The sequence below is a fragment of the Balaenoptera ricei genome, chromosome 11 (genome assembly GCF_028023285.1).
Source record: "Balaenoptera ricei isolate mBalRic1 chromosome 11, mBalRic1.hap2, whole genome shotgun sequence".
Lineage (NCBI taxonomy): Eukaryota > Metazoa > Chordata > Mammalia > Artiodactyla > Balaenopteridae > Balaenoptera > Balaenoptera ricei.
Window position 1 is genome coordinate 67,217,531 of NC_082649.1, and position 17,268 is coordinate 67,234,798.

At 41.9% G+C, this 17,268-nt stretch overlaps 1 long non-coding RNA gene across 5 annotated transcripts in view; it reads left to right on the top strand.

The window, feature by feature from the left end:
• LOC132374971 (uncharacterized) overlaps positions 1 to 17,268 on the top strand; it is a 103,237-nt gene that overhangs the window by 77,024 nt on the left and 8,945 nt on the right. The gene's annotated exons all lie outside the window — the stretch shown is intronic.

Below are 17,268 nucleotides of genomic sequence, written 5' to 3' on the forward strand. Positions count from 1 at the left end.
CCGCCTCAGCTGTGGGAAAGCTGGCAAGGACGTCCCTTGGGCACTATGCTCACAAAGCTGCCAGGGTAAATCCCCAGAAGCAAGCATCCACCGGGAATAGGCTCAGATTGCAGCCCCATCTCCGCGTGTGGACAACCCACCTTGCATGCTCCCAGAGCTCAAAGAGGCAGAGCTGTGCCCACTGTGAGCAGAATGAGTCTGCTGTGGTGGGCCTCGCCCCTCCCTTCATGCATGCTTTTGACAATGTGGCTCCTATGGCGCACCCAGGCTCTGTTGTGCGCACACCCCTAGTTGTGACCCAGACCATTCTCCAGGCCCTTCAGGCTGTCTCCACGCAGCCAGACCTAGTCCTCACACTGGGTCTGTCCCCTGAAGCCTGAGTTTCAGCACCCAGCCCGTGCGCTCCAGCAGACATGCATCTCAGGCTGCGGAGTGCAGCGAGGGGGCCAAGACCTCTGGGCTGGTCTCTCTGTCCTGCCTGCAGGAATCCAGCTGCTGCACTCTCCTCTGAGCCTCTGAGGCTCCCTATCTGTCCGGGCTGATCTCCCAGCTGGTGAAGAGGGAATATTCCCCCTTTCACAGCTCCCTCCCAGGGGCACAGGTCCCATCCCCAATTCTTTTTCCTTTTTCCTTTTGTCCTACCGGTTACATGGTGATCTTTCTTGCAGCTTTGGTTGTATGAGATCTTCTGCCAGTGTTCTGTAGGTATTCTGTGAGAATTGTTCCACATGTAGATGTATTTTTGATGTCTTTGTGGGAAGAGGTAAGCCCCGTGTCCTTCTATTCTGCTATCTTGAGCCAATAAATTCTTACTATATCAGTAAGTGAAATCATGGAGGGATAACTGGAACCAGCACAGTGCAGAAGAGTCACAGTGAGGGAGAGAGTGTGAAGTCAGATATTAGAAAAAGAGCACCAAAAAAAAAAAAAAAGAAAAAGAGCACCAAAGAGGGGAAGGTGTAGAAGAGGGCACGTCAGGAGTGGAGAGAGAGCTAAAGAAGTGAATTTGATGGAAATGTGTGAGGAGAGAGTAAAAAAGGAAATACAAGAAGAAGAGATTTTTTTCACAGTTAAAATGAAATGAGACACAAAGTGAGGCGGCTGTAGCTAAGATTAAAAGCAACGCAGGAGTAAATGAATAAGAAGAAGGAAGAGTTGATTCAAAGAAATAGAGGTGGGGGAAGGAATTTTGTGATAGAAAATATGCTAAGGTGAGGGAAGCGAGAGGAGACAAAAATAATAGAACAGCATCAGAAAAGGAATGTGAGAGGAAATGGGTGTGTAAAGTCACGGAGGCAAAAAGACAAGACAGGAGGAGGAGGAGGCCTTTGTAAGGAAATTCAGCCAGTTTACTGATAAGCAGGCACACGTGGATGGGAAACAGGGCAAGGAAAAGAGATTTTAAGGAAAAGAGAGGGATGTGCAGCAGCTGGCACTGCAGTGATGCATTAAGTAGACCTGATGACATTAACGTATGAGACAAGAAGTGAGAACAGGCGCATTAAACTGAAACTCCATAATTTCTAAGCATAGGAAAAGCTGGAAATGGGAACAGAGCAAAGTGAGTACAGAGCCTAGGACAACCTAAGGAAAGAAAGCAATGGATGGTAAGGATGCGGGCGGAGAGAGGGGCAGGCTCAGGAGAAGGACAGAGGAGGAGGGACAGGACAGGAGCTGAGCAATAAGGAATCAATGTCAAGCAAAGATGATATAGCGACCCCTCCACCTTTGCTGTTGGCTGGTGCTGCTCAGGCAGTTGACATGCATTGGGTGATTTTGGCCTCCAGAGGCCGGTCTTTGGGAGGAGAGGCAAAAGCCCCCACCACGGTCAGGCATGTGGGTGGAGGCAGAGCTGGTTGAACCTGGGGATTCTGAGGACAGCAACATTGACCAAATTGCTATATAACCCCTCAGAGTCTACAACAATTAGAATAAATAGAGGTCAGAGAGCAAAGGTGGAATGATTTACAAAGTTTCAAGAGTAGGATGGCTTTAGAAAACAGGAAAAGAAATACAAAGAATGCAATGGTCTTAGTAGGAAAAGAGAAGAATGGTTAAGAAAAGGTAGTATGAGAGAATAAAAATTGACATGGGTTAAACAAAGAGAACAATGAGAAAAATAGAAAGTAAGATAATACGTGAGAAAGATGACAAAGAATACTCAAATGGAAGGAGAATGAAGAGAGCATTTTTAAAGGTTTTGAAAGAGAAATGAGAGAAGGGGCTTCCCCAGAAGTGTATCCCCCAGATCTCCAGCTCAGGCCTGAGAAGAGAGACTTGGCTGGCTGGTGTCCCTGAAGCTGAGAATGCTATGGAGAGTGATCACATGGTCCAGGGGACAGGAGGGCGACCTCATCCCACAGTGGGATGTGATTATCATGTCACCCAAAGTGGATTTTACCAGATCATGGTAAGGTCTCTAACATCGCGTCAAATTAGCCTATGGTGAATTAGCCTGCCAAAAAGTCTATTGTGAAATATAGAAGCTAATTACATTTTGGGGACACCACCTCTTCCAGATGTGCATGTTGTGTGGATGAAAACTCTGTGATATAAACTCTGGATGTAAGTCTATTCTGTTGAAGTAATACATTACAAGTCAACTTGATGAAATACAATATAAAATTTTAAAAAATGATTAGCTTGGGCTTCCCTCGTGGCGCAGTGGTTGAGAATCTGCCTGCCAATGCAGGGGACACGGGTTCGATCCCTGGTCTGGGAGGATCCCACATGCCACGGAGCAGATGGGCCCGTGAGCCACAATTACTGAGCCTGCGCGTCTGGAGCCTGTGCTCCGCAACAAGAGAGGCCGCGATAGTGAGAGGCCCACGCACCGCGACGAGGAGTGGCCCCCGCTTGCCACAACTAGAGAGAAAGCCCTTGCAAAGAAACGAAGACCCAACACAGCCATAAATAAATAAATTAATTAAATAAAAAAAAAATGATTAGCTAACTTCTGCAAATATATGAACTCTTTAAAGGAAAATGAAATAGATTCTAGAATGGCATTTAAATATCTACCACAATTATTTAAGGGAATATTCATTTATGGTATACATATAGGTATAACTGAATCACTTTGCTGTACAGCAGAAATTAACACAACATTGTAAATCAACTATACTTCAGTAAGAAAATTGCACAAGGAGAATATTCGTGTATGTGGATAATGACAGAAAAATGTAAACAAGATAATAATATTGGGAGTGGGCAATCCATAAGTTTGTCGACATTTTTTTTTTATTTTTTTTTATACTGCAGGTTCTTAATAGGCATCAATTTTATACACATCAGTGTATACATGTCAATCCCAATCGCCCAATTCAGCACACCACCATCCCCACCCCACCACAGTTTTCCCCCCTTGGTGTCCATATGTCCATTCTCTACATCTGTGTCTCAACTTCTGCCCTGCAAACCGGCTCATCTGTACCATTTTTCTAGGTTCCACATACATGCATTAATATACGATATTTGTTTTTCTCTTTCTGACTTACTTCACTCTGTATGACAGTCTCTAGATCCATCCACGTCTCTACAAATGACCCAATTTCGTTCCTTTTTATGGCTGAGTAATATTCCATTGTATATATGTACCACATCTTCTTTATCCATTCATCTGTCGATGGGCATTTCGGTTGCTTCCATGACCTGGCTATTGTAAATAGTGCTGCAATGAACATTCGGGTGCATGTGTCTTTTTGAATTATGGTTTTCTCTGGGTATATGCCCAGTAGTGGGATTGCTGGGTCATATGGTAATTCTATTTTTAGTTTTTTAAGGAACCTCCATATTGTTCTCCATAGTGGCTGTATCAATTTACATTCCCACCAACAATGCAAGAGGGTTCCCTTTTCTCCACACCCTCTCCAGCATTTGTTGTTTGTAGATTTTCTGATGATGCCCATTCTAACAGGAGTGAGGTGATACCTCATTGTAGTTTTGATTTGCATTTCTCTAATAATTAGTGATGTTGAGCATCTTTTCATGTGCTTCGTGGCCGTCTGTATGTCTTCTTTGGAGAAATGTCTATTTAGGTCTTCTGCCCATTTTTGGATTGCGGTGTTTGTTTCTTTAATATTGAGCTGAATGAGCTGTTTATATATTTTGGAGATTAATCCTTTGTCCGTTGATTCGTTTGCAAATATTTTCTCCCATTCTGAGGGTTGTCTTTTCGTCTTGTTTATGGTTTCCTTTGCTGTGCAAAAGCTTTGAAGTTTCATTAGGTCCCATTTGTTTATTTTTGTTTTTATTTCCATTACTCTAGGAGGTGGATCAAAAAAGATCTTGCTGTGATTTATGTCAAAGAGTGTTCTTCCTATGTTTTCCTCTAAGAGTTTTATAGTGTCCAGTCTTATATTTAGGTCTCGAATCCATTTTGAGTTTATTTTTGTGTATGGTGTTAGGGAGTATTCTAATTTCATTCTTTTACATGTAGCTGTCCAGTTTTCCCAGCACCACTTATTGAAGAGACTGTCTTTTCTCCATTGTATATCTTTGCCTCCTTTGTCATAGATTAGTTGACCATAGGTGCGTGGGTTAATCTCCGGGCTTTCTATCTTGTTCCATTGATCTATGTTTCTGTTTTTGTGCCAGTACCATATTGTCTTGATTACTGTAGCTTTGTAGTATAGTCTGAAGTCAGGGAGTCTGATTCCTCCAGCTCCATTTTTTTGCCTCAAGACTGCTTTGCCTATTCGGGGTCTTTTGTGTCTCCATACAAATTTTAAGATGATTTGTTCTAGCTCCGTAAAAAATGCCATTGGTAATTTGATAGGGATTGCATTGAATCTGTAGATTGCTTTGGGTAGTATACTCATTTTCACAATGTTGATTCTTCCAATCCAAGAACATGGTATATCTCTCCATCTGTTGGTATCATCTTTAATTTCTTTCATCAGTGTCTTATAGTTTTCTGCATACAGGTCTTTTGTCTCCCTAGGTAGGTTTATTCCTAGGTATTTTATTCTTTTTGTTGCAATGGTAAATGGGAGTGTTTCCATAATTTCTCTTTCAGATTTTTCATCATTAGTGTATAGGAATGCAAGAGATTTCTGTGCATTAATTTTGTATCCTGCAACTTTACCATATTCATTAATTAGCTCTAGCAGTTTTCTGGTGGCAGTTTTAGGATTCTCTATGTATAGTATCATGTCATCTGCAAACAGTGACAGTTTTACTTTTTCTTTTCCAATTTGTATTCCTTTTATTTCTTTTTCTTCTCTGATTGCTGTGGCTAAAACTTCCAAAACTATGTTGAATAATAGTGGTGAGAGTGGACATCCTTGTCTCGTTCCTGATCTTAGAGGAAATGCTTTCAGTTTTTCACCATTGAGAATGATGTTTGCTGTGGGTTTGTCATATATGGCCTTTATTATGTTGAGGTAGGTTCCCTCTATGCCCACTTTCTGGAGAGTTTTTATCAGAAATGGGTGTTGAATTTTGTCAAAAGCTTTTTCTGCATCTATTGAGATGATCATATGGTTTTTCTTCTTCAATTTGTTAATATGGTGTATCACATTGATTGATTTGCGTATATTGAAGAATCCTTGCATCCCTGGGATAAATCCCACTTGATCGTGGTGTATGATCCTTTTAATGTGCTGTTGGATTCTGTTTGCTAGTATTTTGTTGAGGATTTTTGCATCTATATTCAACAGTGATATTGGTCTGTAATTTTCTTTTTTTGTAGTGTCTTTGTCTGGTTTTGGTATCAGGGTGATGGTGGCCTCATAGAATGAGTTTGGGAGTGTTCCTTCCTCTGCAATTTTTTGGAAGAGTTTGAGAAGGATAGGTGTTAGCTCTTCTCTAAATGTTTGATAGAATTCACCTGTGAAGCCATCTGGTCCTGGACTTTTGTTTGTTGGAAGATTTTTAATCACAGTTTCAATTTCATTACTTGTGATTGGTCTGTTCATATTTTCTGTTTCTTCCTGGTTCAGTCTTGGAAGGTTATACCTTTCTAAGAATTTGTCCATTTCTTCCAGGTTGTCCATTTTATTGGCATAAAGTTGCTTGTAGTAGTCTCTTAGGATGCTTTGTATTTCTGCAGTGTCTGTTGTAACTTCTCCTTTTTCATTTCTGATTTTATTGATTTGAGTCCTCTCCCTCTTTTTCTTGATGAGTCTGGCTAATGGCTTATCAATTTTGTTTATCTTCTCAAAGAACCAACTTTTAGTTTTATTGATCTTTGCTATTGTTTTCTTTGTTTCTATTTCATTTATTTCTGCTCTGATCTTTATGATTTCTTTCCTTCTGCTAACTTTGGGTTTTGTTTGTTCTTCTTTCTCTAGTTTCTTTAGGTGTAAGGTTAGATTGTTTACTTGAGATTTTTCTTGTTTCTTTAGGTAGGCTTGTATAGCTATAAACTTCCCTCTTAGAACTGCTTTTGCTGCATCCCATAGGTTTTGGGTCGTCGTGTTTTCATTGTCATTTGTCTCTAGGTATTTTTTTATTTCCTCTTTGATTTCTTCAGTGATCTCTTGGTTATTTAGTAACGTATTGTTTAGCCTCCATGTGTTTGTCTTTTTTACGTTTTTTTCCCTGTAATTCATTTCTAATCTCATAGCGTTGTGGTCAGAAAAGATGCTTGATATGATTTCAATTTTCTTAAATTTACTGAGGCTTGATTTGTGACCCAAGATGTGATCTATCCTGGAGAATGTTCCATGCACACTTGAGAAGAACGTGTAATCTGCTGGTTTTGGATGGAATGTCCTATATATATCAATTAAATCTATCTGGTCTATTGTGTCATTTAAAGTTTGTGTTTCCTTATTTATTTTCATTTTAGTTGATCTGTCCTTTGGTGAAGGTAGGGTGTTAAAGTCCCCTACTATTATTGTGTTACTGTCAATTTCCCCTTTTACTGCTGTTAGCAGTTGCCTTATGTAGTGAGGTGCTCCTATGTTGGGTGCATATATATTTATAATTGTTATATCTTCTTCTTGGATTGATCCCTGGATCATTATGTAGTGTCCTTCCTTGTCTCTTTTAACATTCTTTAAAGTCTATTTTATCTGATATGAGTATAGCTACTCCAGCTTTCTTTTGATTTCCATTTGCATGGAATATCTTTTTCCATCCCCTCACTTTCAGTCTGTATGTGTCCCTAGGTCTAAAGTGGGTCTCTTGTAGACAGCATATATATGGGTCTTGTTTTTGTATCCATTCAGCCAGTCTATGTCTTTTGGTTGGGGCATTTAATCCATTCACGTTTAAGGTAATCATCGATATGTATGTTCCTATGACCATTTTCTTAATTGTTTTGGGTTTGCTTTTGTAGGTCCTTTTCTTCTCTTGTGTTTCCCACTTAGAGAAGTTCCTTTAGCATTTGTTGTAGAGCTGGTTTGGTGGTGCTGAATTCTCTTAGCTTTTGCTTGTCTGTAAAGCTTTTGATTTTTCCATCAAATCTAAATGAGATCCTTGTCGGGTAGAGTAATCTTGGTTGTAGGTTCTTCCCTTTCATCACTTTAAGTATATCATGCCACTCCCTTCTGGCTTGCAGAGTTTCTGCTGAGAAATCAGCTGTTAACCTTATGGGAGTTCCCTTGTATGTTATTTGTCGTTTTTCCCTTGCTGCTTTCAATAATTTTTCTTTGTCTTTAATTTTTGCCACTTTGATTACTATGTGTCTCGGCGTGTTTCTCCTTGGGTTTATCCTGTATGGGACTCTCTGCGCTTCCTGGACTTGGCTGGCTATTTCCTTTCCCATGTTAGGGAAGTTTTCGACTATAATCTCTTCAAATATTTTCTCTGGTCCTTTCTCTCTCTCTTCACCTTCTGGGACCCCTATAATGCGAATGTTGTTGCGTTTAATGTTGTCCCAGAGGTCTCTTAGGCTGTCTTCATTTCTTTTCATTCTTTTTTCTTTAGTCTGTTCCGCAGCAGTGAATTCCACCATTCTGTCTTCCAGGTCACTTATCCGTTCTTCTGCCTCAGTTATTCTGCTATTGATTCCTTCTAGTGTAGTTTTCATTTCCATTATTGTATTGGTCATCTCTGTTTGTTTGTTCTTTAATTCTTTGTTAATCATTTCTTGCATCTTCTCAATCTTTGCCTCCATTCTTATTCCGAGGTCCTGGATCATCTTCACTATCATTATTCTGAATTCTTTTTCTGGAAGGTTGCCTATCTCCACTTCATTTAGTTGTTTTTCTGGGGTTTTTTCTTGTTCCTTCATCTGGTACATAGCCCTCTGCCTTTTCATCTTGTCTATCTTTCTGTAACTATGGTTTTTGGTCCACAGGCTGCAGGATTGTAGTTTTTCTTGCTTCTGCTGTCTGCCCTCTGGTGGTTGAGGCTATCTAAGAGGCTTGATGGGAGGCTCTGGTGGTGGGTAGAGCTGACTGTTGCTGTGGCGGTCAGAGCTCCGTAAAACTTTAATCCACTTGACTGTTGATGGGTGGGGCTGGGTTCCCTCCCTGTTGGTTGTTTTGCCTGAGGCAACCCAACACTGGAGCCTACCTGGGCTCTTTGGTGGGGTTAATGGCAGACTCTGGGAGGGCTCACGCCAAGGAGCACTTCCCAGAACCTCCGCTGCCAGTGTCCTTGTCCCCACAATGAAACAGAGCCACCCCCCACCTCTGCAGGAGACCCCCCAACACCAGCAGGTAGGTCTGGTTCAGTCTCCCCCGGGGTCACTGCTCCTTTCTCTAGGTCCCGATGTGCACACTACTTTGTGTGTGCCCTCCAAGAGTGGGGTCTCTGTTTCCCCCAGTCCTGTCGAAGTCCTGCAATCAATTCCCACTAGGCTTCAAAGTCTGATTTTCTAGGAATTCCTCCTCCCGTTGCCGGACCCCCAGGTTGGGAAGCCTGACGGGCTCAGAACCTTCACTCCAGTGGGTGGACTTCTGTGGTATAAGTGTTCGCCAGTCTGTGAGTCACCAACCCAGCAGTTATGGGATTAGATTTTACTCTGATTGCGCCCCTCCTACCGTCTCACTGTGGCTTCTCCTCTGTCCTTGGACGTGGGGTATCCTCCTTGGTGAAGTCCAGGGTCTTCCTGTCAATGATTGTCCAGCAGCCAGTTGTGATTCTGGTGCTCTCGCAAGAGGGAGTGAGAGCACGTCCTTCTACTCCGCCATCTTGGTTAATCCTTCGACATTTTTTTTTTAATAAATTTATTTTCTATTTTATTTTTGGCTGCGTTGGGTCTTCGTTGCTGCACGCAAGCTTTCTCTAGTTGCGGCAAGCAGGGGCTACTCTTCATTGTGGTGCGCGGGCTTCTTGTTGCAGTGGCTTCTTTTGTTGCCTAGCATGGGCTCTAGGCGCTCTGGCTTCAGTAGTTGTGGCTCGCGGGCTCTATGGTGCAGGCTCTGTAGTTGTGGCATGCGGGCTTAGTTGCTCCGTGGCATGTGGGATCTTCCCAGACCAGGGCTCGAACCCATGTCCCCTGCATTGGCAGTCGGATTCTTAACCACTACACCACCAGGGAAGTCCCGATACTGTAGTATTTAAACTATAGTTGATTACAATGTTCTGTTAGTTTCAGGTGTACAGCAAAGTGATTCAGTTATATGTGTGTATGTATATATATGTATAAATATGTGTGTATACATATAAACACTTTTTCAGACTCTTTTCCATTTATTAGATGATATTGAATATGATTTCCTGTGCTATACAGTAGGCCCTTGTTCTTTTTTTTATATATAGTAGTGTATATATTTTAATCCCAAACTCCTAATTTATACACCTTCCCCTTTCCCCTTTGGTAACCATAAGTTTGTTTTCGATGTCTGTGAATCTACGTCTGTTTTGTTAAAGAGTTCATTTGTATCACTGTTTTCAATTCCACGTATAAGTGATATCTTAGGATATTTGTCTTTCTCTGACTTACTTGACTTAGTGTGATCATCTCCAGGTCCATCCATATTGCTACAAATGGCATGATTTCATTCTTTTTTTATGGCTGAGTAATATTCCATTTTGTGTGTTTGTGTGTGTGATATATATATATGTCATCTTCTATATCCATTCATCTGTTGATAAACATTTAGGTATTTAGGTCGCTTCCATGTCTGCACTATTGTAAACAGTGCTGCCATGAACGTTGGGGTGCATGTATCTTTTCCAATTAGAGTTTTCCTCTTTTCCGAACATATGACCAGGAGTGGGATTGCTAGATCATATGGTAGTTCTAATTTTACATTTTAAGGAACCTCCATATGGCCATTACCAATTACATTCCCACCAACAGGGTAGGAGGGTTTGCTTTAATGATATTGTATCTTTAATTAAAAGAAATAATGGAGGTTAAAAACTCATTCAAATAAATTTATATAATACTCTTACCAGAATATTGCTTTCAGGAGAATGGAATCTAAAAAAAAAAAAAACGGTTCTGAAGAAACTCGGGGCAGGACAGGAATAAAGGAATAAAGACGCAGACATAGAGAATGGACTTGAAGACATGGGGGGGGAAGGGTAAGCTGGGACGAAGTGAGAGAGTGCCATGGACATATATACACTACCAAATATAAAACAGATAGCTAGTGGGAAGTAGCTGCATAGCACAGGGAGATCAGCTCATGCTTTGTGACCACCTAGAGGGGTGGGATAGGGAGGGTGGGAGGGAGACGCAAGAGGGAGGAGATATGGGGATGTATGTATACGTATAGCTGATTCACTTTGTTATACAGCAGAAACTAACACACCAGTGTAAAGCAATTATACTCCAATAAAGATGTTAAAAAAATAAAATAAAATAAAACAAAATAAAATAAAAACCATAGTTTTAAAAGTAGTAAAATCTGTTAATATGGAAATGAATATGTTTCCAGAGTTACAATTACTTCTAAAAAGAAAAGAAACTGTAGAAAATGTGTGACTTGCTGATAGAAGGACAAAACCATTCACTTAGAAGCCCAGCTTTTAACTGTACCTCAGTAACTCCTTAAAGGAAATTATCACTTGATAATTTATACAATAGATGTTAAAAGGTATTCAAATAGACTTTAAGGGAGGAAGTATTACTAGAAATAAAATGTTCAAAATGATAAAATGATCAAAACACAAAGATATACAAATTGTAAATATTTATAACTCGCTTCGAATATGTGAACCAAAACTTGACAGAAATAAAGGAGAAATGTATGAAGCTACTGAAGGGGTGAGGAGTAGATAGGAAACCACAGGACTGAATGAAGTACAAGGAGATGGTGGAAGAAGCAAGAAGCACAGAAGGACCCGCGCTGGGCCACCCAAAACCCAGGAAACTGCTCCAATAATGGAGACAGGAAAGCACAGGGGCCCGGACCACATGCACGAGCCTGAGCACAGGTACACTCATAGGGAAATGGTAAGCGTGGAGGAGGAGGTGAGGCAGTAAATGGTATCTGCCCTCCTGAAGCCAACTACAAGAGGTAAATTTTACACCACGTTAAAAAAAAAAAAAAAGGACATGAAAAGATCTTCAGCATCCCTAATTCTTAGAAAAATGCACACCAAAACGACAACAAGGTACGATCAGGCACTAGTCATCATAAAGTCTACAAACAATAAATGCTGGAGAGGGCGTGGAGAAAAGAAAACCCTCCTCTGCTGCTGCTGGGAGTGGAAATGGCTACCAGCCACTATGGAGGTTTTATAAAACACTAAAAATAGAGCGATTATAAGATCTGGCAATCCCACTCCTGGGCGTATGGCGGGAGAAAACCATCCTTCGAAAAGACACGTGCAGACTTCCCTGGTGGCGCAGTGGTTAAGAATCCGCCTGACAATGCAGGGGACACGGGTTCGATCCCTGGTCCAGGAAGAACCTACATGCCGCAGAGCACCTAAGCCCATGCGCCACAACTACTGAGCCTGCACTCTAGAGCCTGCGAGCCACAACTACTGAGCCTGAGCACCTAGAGCCCGTGCTCCGCAACAAGAGAAGGCACCACAGTGAGAAGCCCACGTACTGCAATGAAGCCCCAATGCAGCCAAAAATAAATAAATAACATAACATAAAAAAAGATAGAAAATTAACCCTTTAAAAAAGAAGAAAAAGACACCCGCACCCAACATTCATTGCAGCATTATTTAAAATACCTGAAGCATGGAAGCACCCAAAATGTCCATCGACATAGGTATGGCTACACAAGATATGCTACATATATAAAATGGAATATTTCTCAACCCTAAGAAAGAATGAAATCACGCCATTTGCAGCAACATGGATGGACCTAGAGATGATCCCACTAAGTCACACAGAGAAAGACAAATATCATATGATATCACTTATAGGTGCAAACTAAAACTTGATACCAATGAACTAATTAACCAAACAGAAACAGACTCCCAGACATAGAAAACTAACTTAGTGTGACCAAAGGCAAAGTTGGGGTGGGGGGAGAGATAAATTAGGAGGTTCGGATTAAAACATACACCCTAATATATGGGATAATCAACAAGGACCTACTAGACAGCAAAGGGAACTCTCCTCAACACTCTCTAATAACCTGGAATGGGAACAGAATCCGAAAAGGAATAGAAACATGTATAACAATCAGGTTGCTGTACACCTCAAACAAACACAGCATTGTAAACCAACTATACTTCAATAGAAGATACAAATTACATTAGAAGAGAAAAATGAAAACAAGTGCCTACTCTAGTCCCCTCAGGCCTCAGCAGCCTGGGCTGGTGTCACATCCCTGGAACTTGAGCAGGCCTGGATCCCAGGGCTGGACTGTCGTGGGGCTGAGGGAGCTAGGGGGGAGGTGCCAGCAAATGAGCCCCCCTTGTACCTGGAGTGCCTGGTCTCCTCTGGGTGGGACCACAATCTCCATATCCAAGCAGACCCTCCTCCAGCTACACCAAGCCTATGGCACCCCAAAAATGATGGACACTCTGGGCTGAAAGAGCTTTGAAAGTCTCCCTGTCTCCACATCTCCTGGTGGTGGGGTTTCCACTTCCAGCCTCCTTCCTTAGAGTCGCTCCAACTACCTAGGACATCACCCTCAGCACAGCACTTTTGCAGGGGTTGGGATTTGACTGGGAGGGCGAAGGGTAAGGGGGAAGAAGTAAAAAGGCACAAGCCCTCGTTTGTTTCTTCTGGCACTTTGCACTCTAATTTACAACCCAGGAACATGACTTTTGCTAGGCTCAGGTTGCCCGAGTTACCAGAGTCGGGCATGAAGAAATGCTGCTGCCTTGTGGCCGTTTTCCGTAACAACAACCTTAAAACCAGTACTTAGGGGAACTTAATACTCACAAGGCCTGTGGGGCTCTAAATGACCCCTGCCTTCGAGAGATATCGCGCGGTAGGTAATAGAAAAAGAATTCAAAACAGGGCCGACTTTCAGAAGCCAGTTTCAAGAGGTAAAATTTTACTCACATTAAAAAAAAAAAAAAACCACATGAAATGATCCTCAGCATCGCTAATTGTTAGAGAAATGCAAATCAAAACGACAACAAGGTATAATCAGGCACCAATCATCACAAAGTCTACAAACAATAAATGCTGGAGAGGGCGTGGAGAAAAGACATCCCTCCTCCGCTGCTGCTGGGAATGGAACTTGCTACCAGCCACTACGGAGAACACTATGGAGGTTTTATAAAACACTAAAAATAGAGTAATCATGAGATCCGGCAATCCCACTCCTGGGTGTATGCCTGGAGAAAACCATCCTTCGAAAAGACATCTACACCCCAACGTTCATTGCAGCACTATTTACAATACCCAAAGCATGGAAGCACCCAAAATGTCCATCGACATAGGTATGGCTACACAAGATGTGCTACATATATACAATGGGATATTTCTCAACCCTAAGAAAGAATGAAATCATGCCATTTGCAGCAACATGGATGGACCTGGAGATGATCCCACTAAGTCAAGTAGGTCACACACAGAAAGACGAATATTATATTGTATCACTTATAGGTGCAATCTAAAACATGATACCAATGAACTAATTAACCAAACAGAAACAGACTCCCAGACTTAGAAAACTAACTTATCATGACCAAAGGGAAAGTTCGGGTGGGGGGAGCGATAAGTTAGGAGGTTGGGATTAAAACATATACCCTAATATATATATATATATATATATATATATATACACACACACACACACACACACACACACACACACACACACACAGATATATATGATAATCAAGAAGGACCTACTGCATAGCACAGGGAACTCTACTTGATAATCTGTCCTAATCTATAAGAGAAAAGAATTTGAAAAATAGTGGATATACAAATAAGTATAATGAATCATTTGTTGTATACCTGAAACTAGCACAACATTGTATATCAACTATACTCTGATAACATTTTAAAATTAAAAAAATAAATAAGTAAGCTTAAATGCTTTTGTACAGCAAAACATCCATAAACGAAACAAGAAGACACCATATGATTTTGGAGAAAATATTTGCATATGATGGAAATTTGAGGGATTAATTTCCAAAATGTACAAAGAACTCATACAGCTCAACGTCAAAAAAACAACCCAATTAAATAATATGCAGAAAACTTAAGTAACATTTCTCCAAGGAAGACATCCTGATTACCAACAGGCACATGAAAAGATGGCCAACATCACTAATTATTAGAGAAATGCAAATCAAATCCACAATTGATGTATCACCTCATACTCGTCAGAATGACCATCGCCAAAAATTCTACGAATAGGGACTTCCCTTGTGGTCCAGTGGTAAAGAATCTGCCTTACAACGCAGGGCACGCGGGTTCGACCCCTGATCAGGGAACTAGGATCCCACATGCCTCGGGGCAACTAAGCCCTCGTGCCACAACTACTAAGCTTGTGCACCTCAACTAGAGCCCGCGTGCAGCAAACTACAGAACCCACATGCTCTGGAACCCACGCACCACAACTACAGAGCCCACACACCTTGGAGCCTGCACACCACAACTAGAGAAAACCCGCACGCCACAACTAGAGAAAAGCTCACGTGCCACATGATCCTGCATGCCTCAGTGAAGATCCCGTGTGCTGCAACTAAGACCCAACACAGCCAAAAATTAAATAAATAAATAAATAATAAATCTTTTAAAAAGTCTACAAATAATAAATGCTAGAGGGGGTGTGAGGAAAAGAGAACCCTCCTGTACTCTTGGTGGAAATGTAAATTGGTGCAGCCACTATGGGGAATGGTATGAAGGTTCCTTAAAAAAGTAAAATAGAGTTACCATATTTTCCAGCAATCCCACTCCTAGGCATATATCCAGAAAAGATGAAAACTCTAATTCAAAAAGATAAACCCACCCCAATGTTCATAGCAGCACTATTTACAACAACCAAGAAATGTCCATGAACAGATGAATGGATAAAGAACATGTGGTATATATATACAATGGAATATTACTCAGCCATGAAAAAGAATAAAATAATGCCATTTGCAGCAACATGGATGTACCCAGAGATTATCATGCTGAGAGGAGTGAGTCAGACAAAGACAAATATCATATATCGCTTATATGTGGAATCTAAAAAAGTGATACAAATGAACTTATTTACAAAACTGAAATAGACTCTAGACATAGAAAACAAACTTACGGTTACCAAAGCGGAAAGGAGGGAGGGATAAATTAGGAATTGGGGATTAACAGATACATACTACTACATATAAAATAAACTAAAAGGACTTACTGTATAGCACAGGCAACTATATTTAGTATCTTGCAATAACCTATAATGGAAAGAATCTGAAAAAAATATATATATATATCAATCACTTTGCTGTACACCTGAAACACTGTAAGTCAACTATACTTCACTAAAAAAAAAAAAAGATACGGAGCTCCTGGTCCTCTAACTGGACAATTACTCTGATATTTAAGTTGGTGAAAGTTCACTTAATGAAGCAAGTCACTCCCTAATCTCCTTAAGGTGTCCCCAGTGATGAGAAACGAAGGTCCTTTGCATACTAACATGTTTATGGGTAATGTAGTAGGTGAGGGCACTTTTTGCAGTCTTGATCAGAATAAAGAGATTGATCAACCTGAATGACAAATGTCCTACACTGAAATTGTGGCCAAGACCCAATTAGAATCCTTAAGTTCTGTCAGGTTTAGAATCTCCACTTGCAGCTGTGGTGTTTGAATGAAGACTTAGAAGTTCCTATCTTATTGTGCAGGTTTGTGTTCTTTGTATCTTTTATTAGAACAACATTCTGTGAGGGCTGAGACATGAAAGTGAATTACTCAGAACATGTTCAATAGTCACAGCTGCCAGGTGTGCAGGTACATAGTTTTCCTCTCCCCAGAGCCCTCACCGACCCTGTTATAGGCCTCCTAGGACCTGTAGGGGCCTGAGCCCTGAACAGAGGCACGAGTCTGTCACGGCCCCTGTGGTGTCAACCAGGCTCCCTCCCTCTCCGGGCCTGCTTGACGTCCACCCCAAACTGAATTCCCCATCAGCCCTGCTCCCTGAGACTGTCACAGTGGGGGATCAACTCCATGGTTTGGCCAGATGAAGGAGTCAGACCCATTCTGAGCCACTACAAAGACCTGGCAGGAGCACGCATTTGAAGCACTAAAGCTCACACACCGGAATGACTGACAGTGCCTGACTGCTGGCTGACCTGTCTCTGACTGTGGTCTGGACATCAGGCAGAAATGAGGAGGGAAGGACATTAGAGCAGAGAATAGCAGTGGTGACTAGAGTGGGCATGGACACACCAGTGTGACTCCTGCCATCTTAGGGACAAGGACCTTGAGAAGGCACTATTTAGGGCCAATAAGAGGGAGGGAAGAGGACTCTTCCTGGACTCATATTAGCCTGTGTCTCTTCAAACCCCCAATGAAGACCCCTAAGTTGGGGGGTGGGGCCTCTGTGTCAGAGGGGAAGGAAGGCTAGAGGGTCTCTGGGCTATAAGCAGAGAGCCATGGGGGAGAACCTTGTGAGGACCTGAAGGCTGGAGGGCCATCGACTCACCTCTGTTCAGTAGGCTGGCCTCCTGTGGAGGCCAAGGGTGGTCTCAGTCAAGGGGGCATCAAGCCCCAGCCGTGTAGACCCAGCCAGCAATACAAGATCCAGCTGAGACAGTCTCGAAGCTCACCTCCAGCTACAAATCAGGAAACCCAAACAAGGTGGCCTTCACGCAGGCAGACAGTTGGGTTATCTGCACCCAAAATACCTTGACTTAGAAGACAACCCAGTAACCAGAAGCCCCTCAGAACAGCCCAGGCTACAGGGGTTCAGGGAGTCTAGAAGCTACCGACGAAAAGGGCCCCAAGATCCACTCCGCCTGGAGTTCACTACAGTGATGCCATCCTTTCCCAGTTCCTTTCAAAACAAATGC